The sequence below is a fragment of the Lytechinus pictus genome, unplaced genomic scaffold, assembly GCF_037042905.1.
Source record: "Lytechinus pictus isolate F3 Inbred unplaced genomic scaffold, Lp3.0 scaffold_45, whole genome shotgun sequence".
Lineage (NCBI taxonomy): Eukaryota > Metazoa > Echinodermata > Echinoidea > Temnopleuroida > Toxopneustidae > Lytechinus > Lytechinus pictus.
This window is the reverse complement of record NW_026974165.1, coordinates 224,214-246,102: the sequence shown is the minus strand read 5'-3', so window position 1 is coordinate 246,102 and position 21,889 is coordinate 224,214. Positions and strand designations below refer to the sequence as shown.

General features: G+C 42.0%; 35 non-coding genes across 35 annotated transcripts; all 35 read right to left on the bottom strand.

The window, feature by feature from the left end:
• Positions 1-1,801: 1,801 nt before the first annotated feature.
• LOC135158454 (5S ribosomal RNA) lies at positions 1,802-1,920 on the bottom strand. Its single transcript, XR_010297226.1, has one exon. It is a non-coding gene; the product is annotated as a 5S ribosomal RNA (ribosomal RNA).
• Positions 1,921-2,387: 467 nt separating this feature from the next.
• LOC135158453 (5S ribosomal RNA) lies at positions 2,388-2,506 on the bottom strand. The gene has a single exon (XR_010297225.1). It is a non-coding gene; the product is annotated as a 5S ribosomal RNA (ribosomal RNA).
• A 467-nt stretch (positions 2,507-2,973) lies between these two features.
• On the bottom strand, positions 2,974-3,092 carry LOC135158452 (5S ribosomal RNA). The gene has a single exon (XR_010297224.1). It is a non-coding gene; the product is annotated as a 5S ribosomal RNA (ribosomal RNA).
• A 467-nt stretch (positions 3,093-3,559) lies between these two features.
• LOC135158451 (5S ribosomal RNA) lies at positions 3,560-3,678 on the bottom strand. The gene has a single exon (XR_010297223.1). It is a non-coding gene; the product is annotated as a 5S ribosomal RNA (ribosomal RNA).
• A 467-nt stretch (positions 3,679-4,145) lies between these two features.
• Positions 4,146-4,264, bottom strand: LOC135158450 (5S ribosomal RNA). Its single transcript, XR_010297222.1, has one exon. It is a non-coding gene; the product is annotated as a 5S ribosomal RNA (ribosomal RNA).
• Positions 4,265-4,731: 467 nt separating this feature from the next.
• On the bottom strand, positions 4,732-4,850 carry LOC135158448 (5S ribosomal RNA). The gene has a single exon (XR_010297220.1). It is a non-coding gene; the product is annotated as a 5S ribosomal RNA (ribosomal RNA).
• Positions 4,851-5,317: 467 nt separating this feature from the next.
• Positions 5,318-5,436, bottom strand: LOC135158447 (5S ribosomal RNA). Its single transcript, XR_010297219.1, has one exon. It is a non-coding gene; the product is annotated as a 5S ribosomal RNA (ribosomal RNA).
• Positions 5,437-5,903: 467 nt separating this feature from the next.
• LOC135158445 (5S ribosomal RNA) lies at positions 5,904-6,022 on the bottom strand. The gene has a single exon (XR_010297218.1). It is a non-coding gene; the product is annotated as a 5S ribosomal RNA (ribosomal RNA).
• Positions 6,023-6,489: 467 nt separating this feature from the next.
• On the bottom strand, positions 6,490-6,608 carry LOC135158444 (5S ribosomal RNA). The gene has a single exon (XR_010297217.1). It is a non-coding gene; the product is annotated as a 5S ribosomal RNA (ribosomal RNA).
• Positions 6,609-7,075: 467 nt separating this feature from the next.
• On the bottom strand, positions 7,076-7,194 carry LOC135158443 (5S ribosomal RNA). Its single transcript, XR_010297216.1, has one exon. It is a non-coding gene; the product is annotated as a 5S ribosomal RNA (ribosomal RNA).
• A 467-nt stretch (positions 7,195-7,661) lies between these two features.
• LOC135158442 (5S ribosomal RNA) lies at positions 7,662-7,780 on the bottom strand. The gene has a single exon (XR_010297215.1). It is a non-coding gene; the product is annotated as a 5S ribosomal RNA (ribosomal RNA).
• A 467-nt stretch (positions 7,781-8,247) lies between these two features.
• Positions 8,248-8,366, bottom strand: LOC135158441 (5S ribosomal RNA). Its single transcript, XR_010297214.1, has one exon. It is a non-coding gene; the product is annotated as a 5S ribosomal RNA (ribosomal RNA).
• A 467-nt stretch (positions 8,367-8,833) lies between these two features.
• On the bottom strand, positions 8,834-8,952 carry LOC135158440 (5S ribosomal RNA). Its single transcript, XR_010297213.1, has one exon. It is a non-coding gene; the product is annotated as a 5S ribosomal RNA (ribosomal RNA).
• Positions 8,953-9,419: 467 nt separating this feature from the next.
• On the bottom strand, positions 9,420-9,538 carry LOC135158439 (5S ribosomal RNA). Its single transcript, XR_010297212.1, has one exon. It is a non-coding gene; the product is annotated as a 5S ribosomal RNA (ribosomal RNA).
• Positions 9,539-10,005: 467 nt separating this feature from the next.
• On the bottom strand, positions 10,006-10,124 carry LOC135158438 (5S ribosomal RNA). The gene has a single exon (XR_010297211.1). It is a non-coding gene; the product is annotated as a 5S ribosomal RNA (ribosomal RNA).
• A 467-nt stretch (positions 10,125-10,591) lies between these two features.
• Positions 10,592-10,710, bottom strand: LOC135158436 (5S ribosomal RNA). Its single transcript, XR_010297209.1, has one exon. It is a non-coding gene; the product is annotated as a 5S ribosomal RNA (ribosomal RNA).
• Positions 10,711-11,177: 467 nt separating this feature from the next.
• Positions 11,178-11,296, bottom strand: LOC135158435 (5S ribosomal RNA). Its single transcript, XR_010297208.1, has one exon. It is a non-coding gene; the product is annotated as a 5S ribosomal RNA (ribosomal RNA).
• A 467-nt stretch (positions 11,297-11,763) lies between these two features.
• Positions 11,764-11,882, bottom strand: LOC135158434 (5S ribosomal RNA). Its single transcript, XR_010297207.1, has one exon. It is a non-coding gene; the product is annotated as a 5S ribosomal RNA (ribosomal RNA).
• Positions 11,883-12,349: 467 nt separating this feature from the next.
• Positions 12,350-12,468, bottom strand: LOC135158433 (5S ribosomal RNA). Its single transcript, XR_010297206.1, has one exon. It is a non-coding gene; the product is annotated as a 5S ribosomal RNA (ribosomal RNA).
• Positions 12,469-12,934: 466 nt separating this feature from the next.
• On the bottom strand, positions 12,935-13,053 carry LOC135158432 (5S ribosomal RNA). Its single transcript, XR_010297205.1, has one exon. It is a non-coding gene; the product is annotated as a 5S ribosomal RNA (ribosomal RNA).
• Positions 13,054-13,520: 467 nt separating this feature from the next.
• LOC135158431 (5S ribosomal RNA) lies at positions 13,521-13,639 on the bottom strand. Its single transcript, XR_010297204.1, has one exon. It is a non-coding gene; the product is annotated as a 5S ribosomal RNA (ribosomal RNA).
• A 467-nt stretch (positions 13,640-14,106) lies between these two features.
• Positions 14,107-14,225, bottom strand: LOC135158429 (5S ribosomal RNA). Its single transcript, XR_010297203.1, has one exon. It is a non-coding gene; the product is annotated as a 5S ribosomal RNA (ribosomal RNA).
• A 467-nt stretch (positions 14,226-14,692) lies between these two features.
• On the bottom strand, positions 14,693-14,811 carry LOC135158428 (5S ribosomal RNA). The gene has a single exon (XR_010297202.1). It is a non-coding gene; the product is annotated as a 5S ribosomal RNA (ribosomal RNA).
• A 467-nt stretch (positions 14,812-15,278) lies between these two features.
• Positions 15,279-15,397, bottom strand: LOC135158427 (5S ribosomal RNA). The gene has a single exon (XR_010297201.1). It is a non-coding gene; the product is annotated as a 5S ribosomal RNA (ribosomal RNA).
• A 467-nt stretch (positions 15,398-15,864) lies between these two features.
• LOC135158426 (5S ribosomal RNA) lies at positions 15,865-15,983 on the bottom strand. The gene has a single exon (XR_010297200.1). It is a non-coding gene; the product is annotated as a 5S ribosomal RNA (ribosomal RNA).
• A 467-nt stretch (positions 15,984-16,450) lies between these two features.
• On the bottom strand, positions 16,451-16,569 carry LOC135158424 (5S ribosomal RNA). Its single transcript, XR_010297198.1, has one exon. It is a non-coding gene; the product is annotated as a 5S ribosomal RNA (ribosomal RNA).
• A 467-nt stretch (positions 16,570-17,036) lies between these two features.
• On the bottom strand, positions 17,037-17,155 carry LOC135158423 (5S ribosomal RNA). Its single transcript, XR_010297197.1, has one exon. It is a non-coding gene; the product is annotated as a 5S ribosomal RNA (ribosomal RNA).
• Positions 17,156-17,622: 467 nt separating this feature from the next.
• Positions 17,623-17,741, bottom strand: LOC135158422 (5S ribosomal RNA). Its single transcript, XR_010297196.1, has one exon. It is a non-coding gene; the product is annotated as a 5S ribosomal RNA (ribosomal RNA).
• Positions 17,742-18,208: 467 nt separating this feature from the next.
• LOC135158421 (5S ribosomal RNA) lies at positions 18,209-18,327 on the bottom strand. Its single transcript, XR_010297195.1, has one exon. It is a non-coding gene; the product is annotated as a 5S ribosomal RNA (ribosomal RNA).
• A 467-nt stretch (positions 18,328-18,794) lies between these two features.
• On the bottom strand, positions 18,795-18,913 carry LOC135158420 (5S ribosomal RNA). The gene has a single exon (XR_010297194.1). It is a non-coding gene; the product is annotated as a 5S ribosomal RNA (ribosomal RNA).
• A 467-nt stretch (positions 18,914-19,380) lies between these two features.
• Positions 19,381-19,499, bottom strand: LOC135158419 (5S ribosomal RNA). Its single transcript, XR_010297193.1, has one exon. It is a non-coding gene; the product is annotated as a 5S ribosomal RNA (ribosomal RNA).
• A 467-nt stretch (positions 19,500-19,966) lies between these two features.
• Positions 19,967-20,085, bottom strand: LOC135158418 (5S ribosomal RNA). The gene has a single exon (XR_010297192.1). It is a non-coding gene; the product is annotated as a 5S ribosomal RNA (ribosomal RNA).
• A 467-nt stretch (positions 20,086-20,552) lies between these two features.
• LOC135158417 (5S ribosomal RNA) lies at positions 20,553-20,671 on the bottom strand. The gene has a single exon (XR_010297191.1). It is a non-coding gene; the product is annotated as a 5S ribosomal RNA (ribosomal RNA).
• Positions 20,672-21,138: 467 nt separating this feature from the next.
• Positions 21,139-21,257, bottom strand: LOC135158416 (5S ribosomal RNA). Its single transcript, XR_010297190.1, has one exon. It is a non-coding gene; the product is annotated as a 5S ribosomal RNA (ribosomal RNA).
• A 468-nt stretch (positions 21,258-21,725) lies between these two features.
• Positions 21,726-21,844, bottom strand: LOC135158415 (5S ribosomal RNA). Its single transcript, XR_010297189.1, has one exon. It is a non-coding gene; the product is annotated as a 5S ribosomal RNA (ribosomal RNA).
• Positions 21,845-21,889: the final 45 nt, after the last annotated feature.

The window sequence follows — 21,889 nt, the reverse complement described above, 5'->3', positions numbered from 1 at the left end:
GTTGTCACAGCCATGGCTGAAGATGATCGATATTTACACATGTAGCAACAAGAAACTCTATTGTTAAGCACCCTATATAAAATTAGTTGAAATGAAAGAAAATGCAGATTCTGCATGTTTTTTAATCGAAATTTGTACTTTTTTGGAAAATTGATCCATTACTATGGTAACGAGGCATTTAAAACATAAGTATTTATTATTTAATTATAACGTTGCCAATGCAACATCAAGTTTTATCATTCCAATGAACTCGATGCAGAAAACTTTCATGCATTGTTATTTGCATAAGAAATTATATGAGTGGGTCAAATGAGGTATGTACATGTAGATGAGGCCATTTTTTCCCCAACTATCATCTTTCTCACTGTGTCATATTTTTAGGCAAATAAGGGGTTATTTCGTTGCCATGGCAATGGCTTAAGATGATATCTAAATATTAAGAAACAACCACTCCCCTGTTAAGTACTATAGTACTCTAAAATTAGCAGAAATGAGAGAAAGATAAGATTTTACATGTTTTTGAAGAAATTTTTACCTTTCTGGAGAAAAAAATAGCTGTTACCATGGCAACGGGGAATTTGACACAAATATTTAATATTGAACTCTAGCATTACCAAGGTTACATCAAGTTTTACCATTCTAATGAACACATGTGGAATGCTTACTGTATGTAGAATGTTTCAAAAATTAAATGACTGTGTCAAACCTTACGCATGTAGATGAGGTAATTTTTGTTTGTATTTTACGTCATCATATTCTTTCATCATGTTATTTTAAAGCAAATTAGATGATATTTGGTTGCTATGGCAATGGCCTAAGATGATATATATACATAGAAATGAGCACTGCTATATATGTTAAGCACCATAAGTTAGGGTAAATGAAAGAAAAGTCAAAATCTACAATTTTATTTAAATATTTTTGTCTTTTCTAGGTGAATAATGAGTGGTTGCCATGGCAACAGGGTAATTGGAACTGTTTTGATGACCTCAAATATTTGTAAATTTCATTTGTAATTAATTGGAAGCTTGAAATTGATCAATTGAATGATTTATACCATGTTTATTTACCATTTACAGGGGTATATATGTTATTTTTGATAAATTAATCCGTTGCCATGGCAACGGTCGAAGACGAACCCGGTTTGGGTGGCTCCCCTTCTAAAATCAAAAGTTAGTCCATAAGGAAGCTCTGTGCCAAAAATGGTGCTTTTATCCGCTCTGTAACGGTAAAACCCCTTAGCCACCCCACTACAAGTACTAACCGAGCCCTATGCTGCTTGACTTCGGTGATCGGACGAGAACCGGTATATTCAGCATGGTATGGTCGTAGGCTCTTGCTCCATCAAAGTCAAGCTATTTGAAGGGATACTATGACGTCATCATCTATTTAATCCCTGTCAGTAATAATATTGGTTTCTTGATGTCTTCAGTCATTCCACCGATCTTTCATTGGGTTTGTTTCAGTTTCCATCGGATGCCTACCTACGAGAATTTTGAGATATTGTCGTGTTTTTTTTCTTGGATGCGCACCTGTGTGTGACGCAACAATTCACATGATGGTGTAGGCCTTGAACTGCGCGCCTCGTCTCTTGGAGACCCTGTGCTTGCAAACAAACGACTTTCCTCATTGCCTTGAATGTCGGACATCAAGCGAAAAGTTTATTCCTGCTCTATTAAAAAGGGTGACGAAGGAGACGAAAAAGACAACAAAAAGAGACAAAAGTGATACTATAAGGAAAACAAATACCAACGACTTAAAATGTAAAAATGAATAAAGGGGCATTTCATGAAGCAAAAAATGCCTACAACACCCGGTATTCCCAGGCGGTCTCCCATCCAAGTACTAACCGAGCCCTATGCTGCTTGACTTCGGTGATCGGACGAGAACCGGTATATTCAGCATGGTATGGTCGTAGGCTCTTGCTCCATCAAAGTCAAGCTATTTGAAGGGATACTATGACGTCATCATCTATTTAATCCCTGTCAGTAATAATATTGGTTTCTTGATGTCTTCAGTCATTCCACCGATCTTTCATTGGGTTTGTTTCAGTTTCCATCGGATGCCTACCTACGAGAATTTTGAGATATTGTCGTGTTTTTTTTCTTGGATGCGCACCTGTGTGTGACGCAACAATTCACATGATGGTGTAGGCCTTGAACTGCGCGCCTCGTCTCTTGGAGACCCTGTGCTTGCAAACAAACGACTTTCCTCATTGCCTTGAATGTCGGACATCAAGCGAAAAGTTTATTCCTGCTCTATTAAAAAGGGTGACGAAGGAGACGAAAAAGACAACAAAAAGAGACAAAAGTGATACTATAAGGAAAACAAATACCAACGACTTAAAATGTAAAAATGAATAAAGGGGCATTTCATGAAGCAAAAAATGCCTACAACACCCGGTATTCCCAGGCGGTCTCCCATCCAAGTACTAACCGAGCCCTATGCTGCTTGACTTCGGTGATCGGACGAGAACCGGTATATTCAGCATGGTATGGTCGTAGGCTCTTGCTCCATCAAAGTCAAGCTATTTGAAGGGATACTATGACGTCATCATCTATTTAATCCCTGTCAGTAATAATATTGGTTTCTTGATGTCTTCAGTCATTCCACCGATCTTTCATTGGGTTTGTTTCAGTTTCCATCGGATGCCTACCTACGAGAATTTTGAGATATTGTCGTGTTTTTTTTCTTGGATGCGCACCTGTGTGTGACGCAACAATTCACATGATGGTGTAGGCCTTGAACTGCGCGCCTCGTCTCTTGGAGACCCTGTGCTTGCAAACAAACGACTTTCCTCATTGCCTTGAATGTCGGACATCAAGCGAAAAGTTTATTCCTGCTCTATTAAAAAGGGTGACGAAGGAGACGAAAAAGACAACAAAAAGAGACAAAAGTGATACTATAAGGAAAACAAATACCAACGACTTAAAATGTAAAAATGAATAAAGGGGCATTTCATGAAGCAAAAAATGCCTACAACACCCGGTATTCCCAGGCGGTCTCCCATCCAAGTACTAACCGAGCCCTATGCTGCTTGACTTCGGTGATCGGACGAGAACCGGTATATTCAGCATGGTATGGTCGTAGGCTCTTGCTCCATCAAAGTCAAGCTATTTGAAGGGATACTATGACGTCATCATCTATTTAATCCCTGTCAGTAATAATATTGGTTTCTTGATGTCTTCAGTCATTCCACCGATCTTTCATTGGGTTTGTTTCAGTTTCCATCGGATGCCTACCTACGAGAATTTTGAGATATTGTCGTGTTTTTTTTCTTGGATGCGCACCTGTGTGTGACGCAACAATTCACATGATGGTGTAGGCCTTGAACTGCGCGCCTCGTCTCTTGGAGACCCTGTGCTTGCAAACAAACGACTTTCCTCATTGCCTTGAATGTCGGACATCAAGCGAAAAGTTTATTCCTGCTCTATTAAAAAGGGTGACGAAGGAGACGAAAAAGACAACAAAAAGAGACAAAAGTGATACTATAAGGAAAACAAATACCAACGACTTAAAATGTAAAAATGAATAAAGGGGCATTTCATGAAGCAAAAAATGCCTACAACACCCGGTATTCCCAGGCGGTCTCCCATCCAAGTACTAACCGAGCCCTATGCTGCTTGACTTCGGTGATCGGACGAGAACCGGTATATTCAGCATGGTATGGTCGTAGGCTCTTGCTCCATCAAAGTCAAGCTATTTGAAGGGATACTATGACGTCATCATCTATTTAATCCCTGTCAGTAATAATATTGGTTTCTTGATGTCTTCAGTCATTCCACCGATCTTTCATTGGGTTTGTTTCAGTTTCCATCGGATGCCTACCTACGAGAATTTTGAGATATTGTCGTGTTTTTTTTCTTGGATGCGCACCTGTGTGTGACGCAACAATTCACATGATGGTGTAGGCCTTGAACTGCGCGCCTCGTCTCTTGGAGACCCTGTGCTTGCAAACAAACGACTTTCCTCATTGCCTTGAATGTCGGACATCAAGCGAAAAGTTTATTCCTGCTCTATTAAAAAGGGTGACGAAGGAGACGAAAAAGACAACAAAAAGAGACAAAAGTGATACTATAAGGAAAACAAATACCAACGACTTAAAATGTAAAAATGAATAAAGGGGCATTTCATGAAGCAAAAAATGCCTACAACACCCGGTATTCCCAGGCGGTCTCCCATCCAAGTACTAACCGAGCCCTATGCTGCTTGACTTCGGTGATCGGACGAGAACCGGTATATTCAGCATGGTATGGTCGTAGGCTCTTGCTCCATCAAAGTCAAGCTATTTGAAGGGATACTATGACGTCATCATCTATTTAATCCCTGTCAGTAATAATATTGGTTTCTTGATGTCTTCAGTCATTCCACCGATCTTTCATTGGGTTTGTTTCAGTTTCCATCGGATGCCTACCTACGAGAATTTTGAGATATTGTCGTGTTTTTTTTCTTGGATGCGCACCTGTGTGTGACGCAACAATTCACATGATGGTGTAGGCCTTGAACTGCGCGCCTCGTCTCTTGGAGACCCTGTGCTTGCAAACAAACGACTTTCCTCATTGCCTTGAATGTCGGACATCAAGCGAAAAGTTTATTCCTGCTCTATTAAAAAGGGTGACGAAGGAGACGAAAAAGACAACAAAAAGAGACAAAAGTGATACTATAAGGAAAACAAATACCAACGACTTAAAATGTAAAAATGAATAAAGGGGCATTTCATGAAGCAAAAAATGCCTACAACACCCGGTATTCCCAGGCGGTCTCCCATCCAAGTACTAACCGAGCCCTATGCTGCTTGACTTCGGTGATCGGACGAGAACCGGTATATTCAGCATGGTATGGTCGTAGGCTCTTGCTCCATCAAAGTCAAGCTATTTGAAGGGATACTATGACGTCATCATCTATTTAATCCCTGTCAGTAATAATATTGGTTTCTTGATGTCTTCAGTCATTCCACCGATCTTTCATTGGGTTTGTTTCAGTTTCCATCGGATGCCTACCTACGAGAATTTTGAGATATTGTCGTGTTTTTTTTCTTGGATGCGCACCTGTGTGTGACGCAACAATTCACATGATGGTGTAGGCCTTGAACTGCGCGCCTCGTCTCTTGGAGACCCTGTGCTTGCAAACAAACGACTTTCCTCATTGCCTTGAATGTCGGACATCAAGCGAAAAGTTTATTCCTGCTCTATTAAAAAGGGTGACGAAGGAGACGAAAAAGACAACAAAAAGAGACAAAAGTGATACTATAAGGAAAACAAATACCAACGACTTAAAATGTAAAAATGAATAAAGGGGCATTTCATGAAGCAAAAAATGCCTACAACACCCGGTATTCCCAGGCGGTCTCCCATCCAAGTACTAACCGAGCCCTATGCTGCTTGACTTCGGTGATCGGACGAGAACCGGTATATTCAGCATGGTATGGTCGTAGGCTCTTGCTCCATCAAAGTCAAGCTATTTGAAGGGATACTATGACGTCATCATCTATTTAATCCCTGTCAGTAATAATATTGGTTTCTTGATGTCTTCAGTCATTCCACCGATCTTTCATTGGGTTTGTTTCAGTTTCCATCGGATGCCTACCTACGAGAATTTTGAGATATTGTCGTGTTTTTTTTCTTGGATGCGCACCTGTGTGTGACGCAACAATTCACATGATGGTGTAGGCCTTGAACTGCGCGCCTCGTCTCTTGGAGACCCTGTGCTTGCAAACAAACGACTTTCCTCATTGCCTTGAATGTCGGACATCAAGCGAAAAGTTTATTCCTGCTCTATTAAAAAGGGTGACGAAGGAGACGAAAAAGACAACAAAAAGAGACAAAAGTGATACTATAAGGAAAACAAATACCAACGACTTAAAATGTAAAAATGAATAAAGGGGCATTTCATGAAGCAAAAAATGCCTACAACACCCGGTATTCCCAGGCGGTCTCCCATCCAAGTACTAACCGAGCCCTATGCTGCTTGACTTCGGTGATCGGACGAGAACCGGTATATTCAGCATGGTATGGTCGTAGGCTCTTGCTCCATCAAAGTCAAGCTATTTGAAGGGATACTATGACGTCATCATCTATTTAATCCCTGTCAGTAATAATATTGGTTTCTTGATGTCTTCAGTCATTCCACCGATCTTTCATTGGGTTTGTTTCAGTTTCCATCGGATGCCTACCTACGAGAATTTTGAGATATTGTCGTGTTTTTTTTCTTGGATGCGCACCTGTGTGTGACGCAACAATTCACATGATGGTGTAGGCCTTGAACTGCGCGCCTCGTCTCTTGGAGACCCTGTGCTTGCAAACAAACGACTTTCCTCATTGCCTTGAATGTCGGACATCAAGCGAAAAGTTTATTCCTGCTCTATTAAAAAGGGTGACGAAGGAGACGAAAAAGACAACAAAAAGAGACAAAAGTGATACTATAAGGAAAACAAATACCAACGACTTAAAATGTAAAAATGAATAAAGGGGCATTTCATGAAGCAAAAAATGCCTACAACACCCGGTATTCCCAGGCGGTCTCCCATCCAAGTACTAACCGAGCCCTATGCTGCTTGACTTCGGTGATCGGACGAGAACCGGTATATTCAGCATGGTATGGTCGTAGGCTCTTGCTCCATCAAAGTCAAGCTATTTGAAGGGATACTATGACGTCATCATCTATTTAATCCCTGTCAGTAATAATATTGGTTTCTTGATGTCTTCAGTCATTCCACCGATCTTTCATTGGGTTTGTTTCAGTTTCCATCGGATGCCTACCTACGAGAATTTTGAGATATTGTCGTGTTTTTTTTCTTGGATGCGCACCTGTGTGTGACGCAACAATTCACATGATGGTGTAGGCCTTGAACTGCGCGCCTCGTCTCTTGGAGACCCTGTGCTTGCAAACAAACGACTTTCCTCATTGCCTTGAATGTCGGACATCAAGCGAAAAGTTTATTCCTGCTCTATTAAAAAGGGTGACGAAGGAGACGAAAAAGACAACAAAAAGAGACAAAAGTGATACTATAAGGAAAACAAATACCAACGACTTAAAATGTAAAAATGAATAAAGGGGCATTTCATGAAGCAAAAAATGCCTACAACACCCGGTATTCCCAGGCGGTCTCCCATCCAAGTACTAACCGAGCCCTATGCTGCTTGACTTCGGTGATCGGACGAGAACCGGTATATTCAGCATGGTATGGTCGTAGGCTCTTGCTCCATCAAAGTCAAGCTATTTGAAGGGATACTATGACGTCATCATCTATTTAATCCCTGTCAGTAATAATATTGGTTTCTTGATGTCTTCAGTCATTCCACCGATCTTTCATTGGGTTTGTTTCAGTTTCCATCGGATGCCTACCTACGAGAATTTTGAGATATTGTCGTGTTTTTTTTCTTGGATGCGCACCTGTGTGTGACGCAACAATTCACATGATGGTGTAGGCCTTGAACTGCGCGCCTCGTCTCTTGGAGACCCTGTGCTTGCAAACAAACGACTTTCCTCATTGCCTTGAATGTCGGACATCAAGCGAAAAGTTTATTCCTGCTCTATTAAAAAGGGTGACGAAGGAGACGAAAAAGACAACAAAAAGAGACAAAAGTGATACTATAAGGAAAACAAATACCAACGACTTAAAATGTAAAAATGAATAAAGGGGCATTTCATGAAGCAAAAAATGCCTACAACACCCGGTATTCCCAGGCGGTCTCCCATCCAAGTACTAACCGAGCCCTATGCTGCTTGACTTCGGTGATCGGACGAGAACCGGTATATTCAGCATGGTATGGTCGTAGGCTCTTGCTCCATCAAAGTCAAGCTATTTGAAGGGATACTATGACGTCATCATCTATTTAATCCCTGTCAGTAATAATATTGGTTTCTTGATGTCTTCAGTCATTCCACCGATCTTTCATTGGGTTTGTTTCAGTTTCCATCGGATGCCTACCTACGAGAATTTTGAGATATTGTCGTGTTTTTTTTCTTGGATGCGCACCTGTGTGTGACGCAACAATTCACATGATGGTGTAGGCCTTGAACTGCGCGCCTCGTCTCTTGGAGACCCTGTGCTTGCAAACAAACGACTTTCCTCATTGCCTTGAATGTCGGACATCAAGCGAAAAGTTTATTCCTGCTCTATTAAAAAGGGTGACGAAGGAGACGAAAAAGACAACAAAAAGAGACAAAAGTGATACTATAAGGAAAACAAATACCAACGACTTAAAATGTAAAAATGAATAAAGGGGCATTTCATGAAGCAAAAAATGCCTACAACACCCGGTATTCCCAGGCGGTCTCCCATCCAAGTACTAACCGAGCCCTATGCTGCTTGACTTCGGTGATCGGACGAGAACCGGTATATTCAGCATGGTATGGTCGTAGGCTCTTGCTCCATCAAAGTCAAGCTATTTGAAGGGATACTATGACGTCATCATCTATTTAATCCCTGTCAGTAATAATATTGGTTTCTTGATGTCTTCAGTCATTCCACCGATCTTTCATTGGGTTTGTTTCAGTTTCCATCGGATGCCTACCTACGAGAATTTTGAGATATTGTCGTGTTTTTTTTCTTGGATGCGCACCTGTGTGTGACGCAACAATTCACATGATGGTGTAGGCCTTGAACTGCGCGCCTCGTCTCTTGGAGACCCTGTGCTTGCAAACAAACGACTTTCCTCATTGCCTTGAATGTCGGACATCAAGCGAAAAGTTTATTCCTGCTCTATTAAAAAGGGTGACGAAGGAGACGAAAAAGACAACAAAAAGAGACAAAAGTGATACTATAAGGAAAACAAATACCAACGACTTAAAATGTAAAAATGAATAAAGGGGCATTTCATGAAGCAAAAAATGCCTACAACACCCGGTATTCCCAGGCGGTCTCCCATCCAAGTACTAACCGAGCCCTATGCTGCTTGACTTCGGTGATCGGACGAGAACCGGTATATTCAGCATGGTATGGTCGTAGGCTCTTGCTCCATCAAAGTCAAGCTATTTGAAGGGATACTATGACGTCATCATCTATTTAATCCCTGTCAGTAATAATATTGGTTTCTTGATGTCTTCAGTCATTCCACCGATCTTTCATTGGGTTTGTTTCAGTTTCCATCGGATGCCTACCTACGAGAATTTTGAGATATTGTCGTGTTTTTTTTCTTGGATGCGCACCTGTGTGTGACGCAACAATTCACATGATGGTGTAGGCCTTGAACTGCGCGCCTCGTCTCTTGGAGACCCTGTGCTTGCAAACAAACGACTTTCCTCATTGCCTTGAATGTCGGACATCAAGCGAAAAGTTTATTCCTGCTCTATTAAAAAGGGTGACGAAGGAGACGAAAAAGACAACAAAAAGAGACAAAAGTGATACTATAAGGAAAACAAATACCAACGACTTAAAATGTAAAAATGAATAAAGGGGCATTTCATGAAGCAAAAAATGCCTACAACACCCGGTATTCCCAGGCGGTCTCCCATCCAAGTACTAACCGAGCCCTATGCTGCTTGACTTCGGTGATCGGACGAGAACCGGTATATTCAGCATGGTATGGTCGTAGGCTCTTGCTCCATCAAAGTCAAGCTATTTGAAGGGATACTATGACGTCATCATCTATTTAATCCCTGTCAGTAATAATATTGGTTTCTTGATGTCTTCAGTCATTCCACCGATCTTTCATTGGGTTTGTTTCAGTTTCCATCGGATGCCTACCTACGAGAATTTTGAGATATTGTCGTGTTTTTTTTCTTGGATGCGCACCTGTGTGTGACGCAACAATTCACATGATGGTGTAGGCCTTGAACTGCGCGCCTCGTCTCTTGGAGACCCTGTGCTTGCAAACAAACGACTTTCCTCATTGCCTTGAATGTCGGACATCAAGCGAAAAGTTTATTCCTGCTCTATTAAAAAGGGTGACGAAGGAGACGAAAAAGACAACAAAAAGAGACAAAAGTGATACTATAAGGAAAACAAATACCAACGACTTAAAATGTAAAAATGAATAAAGGGGCATTTCATGAAGCAAAAAATGCCTACAACACCCGGTATTCCCAGGCGGTCTCCCATCCAAGTACTAACCGAGCCCTATGCTGCTTGACTTCGGTGATCGGACGAGAACCGGTATATTCAGCATGGTATGGTCGTAGGCTCTTGCTCCATCAAAGTCAAGCTATTTGAAGGGATACTATGACGTCATCATCTATTTAATCCCTGTCAGTAATAATATTGGTTTCTTGATGTCTTCAGTCATTCCACCGATCTTTCATTGGGTTTGTTTCAGTTTCCATCGGATGCCTACCTACGAGAATTTTGAGATATTGTCGTGTTTTTTTTCTTGGATGCGCATCTGTGTGTGACGCAACAATTCACATGATGGTGTAGGCCTTGAACTGCGCGCCTCGTCTCTTGGAGACCCTGTGCTTGCAAACAAACGACTTTCCTCATTGCCTTGAATGTCGGACATCAAGCGAAAAGTTTATTCCTGCTCTATTAAAAAGGGTGACGAAGGAGACGAAAAAGACAACAAAAAGAGACAAAAGTGATACTATAAGGAAAACAAATACCAACGACTTAAAATGTAAAAATGAATAAAGGGGCATTTCATGAAGCAAAAAATGCCTACAACACCCGGTATTCCCAGGCGGTCTCCCATCCAAGTACTAACCGAGCCCTATGCTGCTTGACTTCGGTGATCGGACGAGAACCGGTATATTCAGCATGGTATGGTCGTAGGCTCTTGCTCCATCAAAGTCAAGCTATTTGAAGGGATACTATGACGTCATCATCTATTTAATCCCTGTCAGTAATAATATTGGTTTCTTGATGTCTTCAGTCATTCCACCGATCTTTCATTGGGTTTGTTTCAGTTTCCATCGGATGCCTACCTACGAGAATTTTGAGATATTGTCGTGTTTTTTTTCTTGGATGCGCACCTGTGTGTGACGCAACAATTCACATGATGGTGTAGGCCTTGAACTGCGCGCCTCGTCTCTTGGAGACCCTGTGCTTGCAAACAAACGACTTTCCTCATTGCCTTGAATGTCGGACATCAAGCGAAAAGTTTATTCCTGCTCTATTAAAAAGGGTGACGAAGGAGACGAAAAAGACAACAAAAAGAGACAAAAGTGATACTATAAGGAAAACAAATACCAACGACTTAAAATGTAAAAATGAATAAAGGGGCATTTCATGAAGCAAAAAATGCCTACAACACCCGGTATTCCCAGGCGGTCTCCCATCCAAGTACTAACCGAGCCCTATGCTGCTTGACTTCGGTGATCGGACGAGAACCGGTATATTCAGCATGGTATGGTCGTAGGCTCTTGCTCCATCAAAGTCAAGCTATTTGAAGGGATACTATGACGTCATCATCTATTTAATCCCTGTCAGTAATAATATTGGTTTCTTGATGTCTTCAGTCATTCCACCGATCTTTCATTGGGTTTGTTTCAGTTTCCATCGGATGCCTACCTACGAGAATTTTGAGATATTGTCGTGTTTTTTTTCTTGGATGCGCACCTGTGTGTGACGCAACAATTCACATGATGGTGTAGGCCTTGAACTGCGCGCCTCGTCTCTTGGAGACCCTGTGCTTGCAAACAAACGACTTTCCTCATTGCCTTGAATGTCGGACATCAAGCGAAAAGTTTATTCCTGCTCTATTAAAAAGGGTGACGAAGGAGACGAAAAAGACAACAAAAAGAGACAAAAGTGATACTATAAGGAAAACAAATACCAACGACTTAAAATGTAAAAATGAATAAAGGGGCATTTCATGAAGCAAAAAATGCCTACAACACCCGGTATTCCCAGGCGGTCTCCCATCCAAGTACTAACCGAGCCCTATGCTGCTTGACTTCGGTGATCGGACGAGAACCGGTATATTCAGCATGGTATGGTCGTAGGCTCTTGCTCCATCAAAGTCAAGCTATTTGAAGGGATACTATGACGTCATCATCTATTTAATCCCTGTCAGTAATAATATTGGTTTCTTGATGTCTTCAGTCATTCCACCGATCTTTCATTGGGTTTGTTTCAGTTTCCATCGGATGCCTACCTACGAGAATTTTGAGATATTGTCGTGTTTTTTTTCTTGGATGCGCACCTGTGTGTGACGCAACAATTCACATGATGGTGTAGGCCTTGAACTGCGCGCCTCGTCTCTTGGAGACCCTGTGCTTGCAAACAAACGACTTTCCTCATTGCCTTGAATGTCGGACATCAAGCGAAAAGTTTATTCCTGCTCTATTAAAAAGGGTGACGAAGGAGACGAAAAAGACAACAAAAAGAGACAAAAGTGATACTATAAGGAAAACAAATACCAACGACTTAAAATGTAAAAATGAATAAAGGGGCATTTCATGAAGCAAAAAATGCCTACAACACCCGGTATTCCCAGGCGGTCTCCCATCCAAGTACTAACCGAGCCCTATGCTGCTTGACTTCGGTGATCGGACGAGAACCGGTATATTCAGCATGGTATGGTCGTAGGCTCTTGCTCCATCAAAGTCAAGCTATTTGAAGGGATACTATGACGTCATCATCTATTTAATCCCTGTCAGTAATAATATTGGTTTCTTGATGTCTTCAGTCATTCCACCGATCTTTCATTGGGTTTGTTTCAGTTTCCATCGGATGCCTACCTACGAGAATTTTGAGATATTGTCGTGTTTTTTTTCTTGGATGCGCACCTGTGTGTGACGCAACAATTCACATGATGGTGTAGGCCTTGAACTGCGCGCCTCGTCTCTTGGAGACCCTGTGCTTGCAAACAAACGACTTTCCTCATTGCCTTGAATGTCGGACATCAAGCGAAAGTTTATTCCTGCTCTATTAAAAAGGGTGACGAAGGAGACGAAAAAGACAACAAAAAGAGACAAAAGTGATACTATAAGGAAAACAAATACCAACGACTTAAAATGTAAAAATGAATAAAGGGGCATTTCATGAAGCAAAAAATGCCTACAACACCCGGTATTCCCAGGCGGTCTCCCATCCAAGTACTAACCGAGCCCTATGCTGCTTGACTTCGGTGATCGGACGAGAACCGGTATATTCAGCATGGTATGGTCGTAGGCTCTTGCTCCATCAAAGTCAAGCTATTTGAAGGGATACTATGACGTCATCATCTATTTAATCCCTGTCAGTAATAATATTGGTTTCTTGATGTCTTCAGTCATTCCACCGATCTTTCATTGGGTTTGTTTCAGTTTCCATCGGATGCCTACCTACGAGAATTTTGAGATATTGTCGTGTTTTTTTTCTTGGATGCGCACCTGTGTGTGACGCAACAATTCACATGATGGTGTAGGCCTTGAACTGCGCGCCTCGTCTCTTGGAGACCCTGTGCTTGCAAACAAACGACTTTCCTCATTGCCTTGAATGTCGGACATCAAGCGAAAAGTTTATTCCTGCTCTATTAAAAAGGGTGACGAAGGAGACGAAAAAGACAACAAAAAGAGACAAAAGTGATACTATAAGGAAAACAAATACCAACGACTTAAAATGTAAAAATGAATAAAGGGGCATTTCATGAAGCAAAAAATGCCTACAACACCCGGTATTCCCAGGCGGTCTCCCATCCAAGTACTAACCGAGCCCTATGCTGCTTGACTTCGGTGATCGGACGAGAACCGGTATATTCAGCATGGTATGGTCGTAGGCTCTTGCTCCATCAAAGTCAAGCTATTTGAAGGGATACTATGACGTCATCATCTATTTAATCCCTGTCAGTAATAATATTGGTTTCTTGATGTCTTCAGTCATTCCACCGATCTTTCATTGGGTTTGTTTCAGTTTCCATCGGATGCCTACCTACGAGAATTTTGAGATATTGTCGTGTTTTTTTTCTTGGATGCGCACCTGTGTGTGACGCAACAATTCACATGATGGTGTAGGCCTTGAACTGCGCGCCTCGTCTCTTGGAGACCCTGTGCTTGCAAACAAACGACTTTCCTCATTGCCTTGAATGTCGGACATCAAGCGAAAAGTTTATTCCTGCTCTATTAAAAAGGGTGACGAAGGAGACGAAAAAGACAACAAAAAGAGACAAAAGTGATACTATAAGGAAAACAAATACCAACGACTTAAAATGTAAAAATGAATAAAGGGGCATTTCATGAAGCAAAAAATGCCTACAACACCCGGTATTCCCAGGCGGTCTCCCATCCAAGTACTAACCGAGCCCTATGCTGCTTGACTTCGGTGATCGGACGAGAACCGGTATATTCAGCATGGTATGGTCGTAGGCTCTTGCTCCATCAAAGTCAAGCTATTTGAAGGGATACTATGACGTCATCATCTATTTAATCCCTGTCAGTAATAATATTGGTTTCTTGATGTCTTCAGTCATTCCACCGATCTTTCATTGGGTTTGTTTCAGTTTCCATCGGATGCCTACCTACGAGAATTTTGAGATATTGTCGTGTTTTTTTTCTTGGATGCGCACCTGTGTGTGACGCAACAATTCACATGATGGTGTAGGCCTTGAACTGCGCGCCTCGTCTCTTGGAGACCCTGTGCTTGCAAACAAACGACTTTCCTCATTGCCTTGAATGTCGGACATCAAGCGAAAAGTTTATTCCTGCTCTATTAAAAAGGGTGACGAAGGAGACGAAAAAGACAACAAAAAGAGACAAAAGTGATACTATAAGGAAAACAAATACCAACGACTTAAAATGTAAAAATGAATAAAGGGGCATTTCATGAAGCAAAAAATGCCTACAACACCCGGTATTCCCAGGCGGTCTCCCATCCAAGTACTAACCGAGCCCTATGCTGCTTGACTTCGGTGATCGGACGAGAACCGGTATATTCAGCATGGTATGGTCGTAGGCTCTTGCTCCATCAAAGTCAAGCTATTTGAAGGGATACTATGACGTCATCATCTATTTAATCCCTGTCAGTAATAATATTGGTTTCTTGATGTCTTCAGTCATTCCACCGATCTTTCATTGGGTTTGTTTCAGTTTCCATCGGATGCCTACCTACGAGAATTTTGAGATATTGTCGTGTTTTTTTTCTTGGATGCGCACCTGTGTGTGACGCAACAATTCACATGATGGTGTAGGCCTTGAACTGCGCGCCTCGTCTCTTGGAGACCCTGTGCTTGCAAACAAACGACTTTCCTCATTGCCTTGAATGTCGGACATCAAGCGAAAAGTTTATTCCTGCTCTATTAAAAAGGGTGACGAAGGAGACGAAAAAGACAACAAAAAGAGACAAAAGTGATACTATAAGGAAAACAAATACCAACGACTTAAAATGTAAAAATGAATAAAGGGGCATTTCATGAAGCAAAAAATGCCTACAACACCCGGTATTCCCAGGCGGTCTCCCATCCAAGTACTAACCGAGCCCTATGCTGCTTGACTTCGGTGATCGGACGAGAACCGGTATATTCAGCATGGTATGGTCGTAGGCTCTTGCTCCATCAAAGTCAAGCTATTTGAAGGGATACTATGACGTCATCATCTATTTAATCCCTGTCAGTAATAATATTGGTTTCTTGATGTCTTCAGTCATTCCACCGATCTTTCATTGGGTTTGTTTCAGTTTCCATCGGATGCCTACCTACGAGAATTTTGAGATATTGTCGTGTTTTTTTTCTTGGATGCGCACCTGTGTGTGACGCAACAATTCACATGATGGTGTAGGCCTTGAACTGCGCGCCTCGTCTCTTGGAGACCCTGTGCTTGCAAACAAACGACTTTCCTCATTGCCTTGAATGTCGGACATCAAGCGAAAAGTTTATTCCTGCTCTATTAAAAAGGGTGACGAAGGAGACGAAAAAGACAACAAAAAGAGACAAAAGTGATACTATAAGGAAAACAAATACCAACGACTTAAAATGTAAAAATGAATAAAGGGGCATTTCATGAAGCAAAAAATGCCTACAACACCCGGTATTCCCAGGCGGTCTCCCATCCAAGTACTAACCGAGCCCTATGCTGCTTGACTTCGGTGATCGGACGAGAACCGGTATATTCAGCATGGTATGGTCGTAGGCTCTTGCTCCATCAAAGTCAAGCTATTTGAAGGGATACTATGACGTCATCATCTATTTAATCCCTGTCAGTAATAATATTGGTTTCTTGATGTCTTCAGTCATTCCACCGATCTTTCATTGGGTTTGTTTCAGTTTCCATCGGATGCCTACCTACGAGAATTTTGAGATATTGTCGTGTTTTTTTTCTTGGATGCGCACCTGTGTGTGACGCAACAATTCACATGATGGTGTAGGCCTTGAACTGCGCGCCTCGTCTCTTGGAGACCCTGTGCTTGCAAACAAACGACTTTCCTCATTGCCTTGAATGTCGGACATCAAGCGAAAAGTTTATTCCTGCTCTATTAAAAAGGGTGACGAAGGAGACGAAAAAGACAACAAAAAGAGACAAAAGTGATACTATAAGGAAAACAAATACCAACGACTTAAAATGTAAAAATGAATAAAGGGGCATTTCATGAAGCAAAAAATGCCTACAACACCCGGTATTCCCAGGCGGTCTCCCATCCAAGTACTAACCGAGCCCTATGCTGCTTGACTTCGGTGATCGGACGAGAACCGGTATATTCAGCATGGTATGGTCGTAGGCTCTTGCTCCATCAAAGTCAAGCTATTTGAAGGGATACTATGACGTCATCATCTATTTAATCCCTGTCAGTAATAATATTGGTTTCTTGATGTCTTCAGTCATTCCACCGATCTTTCATTGGGTTTGTTTCAGTTTCCATCGGATGCCTACCTACGAGAATTTTGAGATATTGTCGTGTTTTTTTTCTTGGATGCGCACCTGTGTGTGACGCAACAATTCACATGATGGTGTAGGCCTTGAACTGCGCGCCTCGTCTCTTGGAGACCCTGTGCTTGCAAACAAACGACTTTCCTCATTGCCTTGAATGTCGGACATCAAGCGAAAAGTTTATTCCTGCTCTATTAAAAAGGGTGACGAAGGAGACGAAAAAGACAACAAAAAGAGACAAAAGTGATACTATAAGGAAAACAAATACCAACGACTTAAAATGTAAAAATGAATAAAGGGGCATTTCATGAAGCAAAAAATGCCTACAACACCCGGTATTCCCAGGCGGTCTCCCATCCAAGTACTAACCGAGCCCTATGCTGCTTGACTTCGGTGATCGGACGAGAACCGGTATATTCAGCATGGTATGGTCGTAGGCTCTTGCTCCATCAAAGTCAAGCTATTTGAAGGGATACTATGACGTCATCATCTATTTAATCCCTGTCAGTAATAATATTGGTTTCTTGATGTCTTCAGTCATTCCACCGATCTTTCATTGGGTTTGTTTCAGTTTCCATCGGATGCCTACCTACGAGAATTTTGAGATATTGTCGTGTTTTTTTTCTTGGATGCGCACCTGTGTGTGACGCAACAATTCACATGATGGTGTAGGCCTTGAACTGCGCGCCTCGTCTCTTGGAGACCCTGTGCTTGCAAACAAACGACTTTCCTCATTGCCTTGAATGTCGGACATCAAGCGAAAAGTTTATTCCTGCTCTATTAAAAAGGGTGACGAAGGAGACGAAAAAGACAACAAAAAGAGACAAAAGTGATACTATAAGGAAAACAAATACCAACGACTTAAAATGTAAAAATGAATAAAGGGGCATTTCATGAAGCAAAAAATGCCTACAACACCCGGTATTCCCAGGCGGTCTCCCATCCAAGTACTAACCGAGCCCTATGCTGCTTGACTTCGGTGATCGGACGAGAACCGGTATATTCAGCATGGTATGGTCGTAGGCTCTTGCTCCATCAAAGTCAAGCTATTTGAAGGGATACTATGACGTCATCATCTATTTAATCCCTGTCAGTAATAATATTGGTTTCTTGATGTCTTCAGTCATTCCACCGATCTTTCATTGGGTTTGTTTCAGTTTCCATCGGATGCCTACCTACGAGAATTTTGAGATATTGTCGTGTTTTTTTTCTTGGATGCGCACCTGTGTGTGACGCAACAATTCACATGATGGTGTAGGCCTTGAACTGCGCGCCTCGTCTCTTGGAGACCCTGTGCTTGCAAACAAACGACTTTCCTCATTGCCTTGAATGTCGGACATCAAGCGAAAAGTTTATTCCTGCTCTATTAAAAAGGGTGACGAAGGAGACGAAAAAGACAACAAAAAGAGACAAAAGTGATACTATAAGGAAAACAAATACCAACGACTTAAAATGTAAAAATGAATAAAGGGGCATTTCATGAAGCAAAAAATGCCTACAACACCCGGTATTCCCAGGCGGTCTCCCATCCAAGTACTAACCGAGCCCTATGCTGCTTGACTTCGGTGATCGGACGAGAACCGGTATATTCAGCATGGTATGGTCGTAGGCTCTTGCTCCATCAAAGTCAAGCTATTTGAAGGGATACTATGACGTCATCATCTATTTAATCCCTGTCAGTAATAATATTGGTTTCTTGATGTCTTCAGTCATTCCACCGATCTTTCATTGGGTTTGTTTCAGTTTCCATCGGATGCCTACCTACGAGAATTTTGAGATATTGTCGTGTTTTTTTTCTTGGATGCGCACCTGTGTGTGACGCAACAATTCACATGATGGTGTAGGCCTTGAACTGCGCGCCTCGTCTCTTGGAGACCCTGTGCTTGCAAACAAACGACTTTCCTCATTGCCTTGAATGTCGGACATCAAGCGAAAAGTTTATTCCTGCTCTATTAAAAAGGGTGACGAAGGAGACGAAAAAGACAACAAAAAGAGACAAAAGTGATACTATAAGGAAAACAAATACCAACGACTTAAAATGTAAAAATGAATAAAGGGGCATTTCATGAAGCAAAAAATGCCTACAACACCCGGTATTCCCAGGCGGTCTCCCATCCAAGTACTAACCGAGCCCTATGCTGCTTGACTTCGGTGATCGGACGAGAACCGGTATATTCAGCATGGTATGGTCGTAGGCTCTTGCTCCATCAAAGTCAAGCTATTTGAAGGGATACTATGACGTCATCATCTATTTAATCCCTGTCAGTAATAATATTGGTTTCTTGATGTCTTCAGTCATTCCACCGATCTTTCATTGGGTTTGTTTCAGTTTCCATCGGATGCCTACCTACGAGAATTTTGAGATATTGTCGTGTTTTTTTTCTTGGATGCGCACCTGTGTGTGACGCAACAATTCACATGATGGTGTAGGCCTTGAACTGCGCGCCTCGTCTCTTGGAGACCCTGTGCTTGCAAACAAACGACTTTCCTCATTGCCTTGAATGTCGGACATCAAGCGAAAAGTTTATTCCTGCTCTATTAAAAAGGGTGACGAAGGAGACGAAAAAGACAACAAAAAGAGACAAAAGTGATACTATAAGGAAAACAAATACCAACGACTTAAAATGTAAAAATGAATAAAGGGGCATTTCATGAAGCAAAAAATGCCTACAACACCCGGTATTCCCAGGCGGTCTCCCATCCAAGTACTAACCGAGCCCTATGCTGCTTGACTTCGGTGATCGGACGAGAACCGGTATATTCAGCATGGTATGGTCGTAGGCTCTTGCTCCATCAAAGTCAAGCTATTTGAAGGGATACTATGACGTCATCATCTATTTAATCCCTGTCAGTAATAATATTGGTTTCTTGATGTCTTCAGTCATTCCACCGATCTTTCATTGGGTTTGTTTCAGTTTCCATCGGATGCCTACCTACGAGAATTTTGAGATATTGTCGTGTTTTTTTTCTTGGATGCGCACCTGTGTGTGACGCAACAATTCACATGATGGTGTAGGCCTTGAACTGCGCGCCTCGTCTCTTGGAGACCCTGTGCTTGCAAACAAACGACTTTCCTCATTGCCTTGAATGTCGGACATCAAGCGAAAAGTTTATTCCTGCTCTATTAAAAAGGGTGACGAAGGAGACGAAAAAGACAACAAAAAGAGACAAAAGTGATACTATAAGGAAAACAAATACCAACGACTTAAAATGTAAAAATGAATAAAGGGGCATTTCATGAAGCAAAAAATGCCTACAACACCCGGTATTCCCAGGCGGTCTCCCATCCAAGTACTAACCGAGCCCTATGCTGCTTGACTTCGGTGATCGGACGAGAACCGGTATATTCAGCATGGTATGGTCGTAGGCTCTTGCTCCATCAAAGTCAAGCTATTTGAAGGGATACTATGACGTCATCATCTATTTAATCCCTGTCAGTAATAATATTGGTTTCTTGATGTCTTCAGTCATTCCACCGATCTTTCATTGGGTTTGTTTCAGTTTCCATCGGATGCCTACCTACGAGAATTTTGAGATATTGTCGTGTTTTTTTTCTTGGATGCGCACCTGTGTGTGACGCAACAATTCACATGATGGTGTAGGCCTTGAACTGCGCGCCTCGTCTCTTGGAGACCCTGTGCTTGCAAACAAACGACTTTCCTCATTGCCTTGAATGTCGGACATCAAGCGAAAAGTTTATTCCTGCTCTATTAAAAAGGGTGACGAAGGAGACGAAAAAGACAACAAAAAGAGACAAAAGTGATACTATAAGGAAAACAAATACCAACGACTTAAAATGTAAAAATGAATAAAGGGGCATTTCATGAAGCAAAAAATGCCTACAACACCCGGTATTCCCAGGCGGTCTCCCATCCAAGTACTAACCGAGCCCTATGCTGCTTGACTTCGGTGATCGGACGAGAACCGGTATATTCAGCATGGTATGGTCGTAGGCTCTTGCTCCATCAAAGTCAAGCTATTCGAAGGGATACTATGACGTCATCATCTATTTAATCCCTGTCAGTAATAATATTGGTTTCTTGATGTCTTCAGTCATTCCACCGATCTTTCATTGGGTTTGTTTCAGTTTCCATCGGATGCCTACCTACGAGAATTTTGAGATATTGTCGTGTTTTTTTTCTTGGATGCGCACCTGTGTGTGACGCAACAATTCACATGATGGTGTAGGCCTTGAACTGCGCGCCTCGTCTCTTGGAGACCCTGTGCTTGCAAACAAACGACTTTCCTCATTGCCTTGAATGTCGGACATCAAGCGAAAAGTTTATTCCTGCTCTATTAAAAAGGGTGACGAAGGAGACGAAAAAGACAACAAAAAGAGACAAAAGTGATACTATAAGGAAAACAAATACCAACGACTTAAAATGTAAAAATGAATAAAGGGGCATTTCATGAAGCAAAAAATGCCTACAACACCCGGTATTCCCAGGCGGTCTCCCATCCAAGTACTAACCGAGCCCTATGCTGCTTGACTTCGGTGATCGGACGAGAACCGGTATATTCAGCATGGTATGGTCGTAGGCTCTTGCTCCATCAAAGTCAAGCTATTTGAAGGGATACTATGACGTCATCATCTATTTAATCCCTGTCAGTAATAATATTGGTTTCTTGATGTCTTCAGTCATTCCACCGATCTTTCATTGGGTTTGTTTCAGTTTCCATCGGATGCCTACCTACGAGAATTTTGAGATATTGTCGTGTTTTTTTTTCTTGGATGCGCACCTGTGTGTGACGCAACAATTCACATGATGGTGTAGGCCTTGAACTGCGCGCCTCGTCTCTTGGAGACCCTGTGCTTGCAAACAAACGACTTTCCTCATTGCCTTGAATGTCGGACATCAAGCGAAAAGTTTATTCCTGCTCTATTAAAAAGGGTGACGAAGGAGACGAAAAAGACAACAAAAAGAGACAAAAGTGATACTATAAGGAAAACAAATACCAACGACTTAAAATGTAAAAATGAATAAAGGGGCATTTCATGAAGCAAAAAATGCCTACAACACCCGGTATTCCCAGGCGGTCTCCCATCCAAGTACTAACCGAGCCCTATGCTGCTTGACTTCGGTGATCGGACGAGAACCGGTATATTCAGCATGGTATGGTCGTAGGCTCTTGCTCCATCAAAGTCAAGCTATTTGAAGGGATACTATGACGT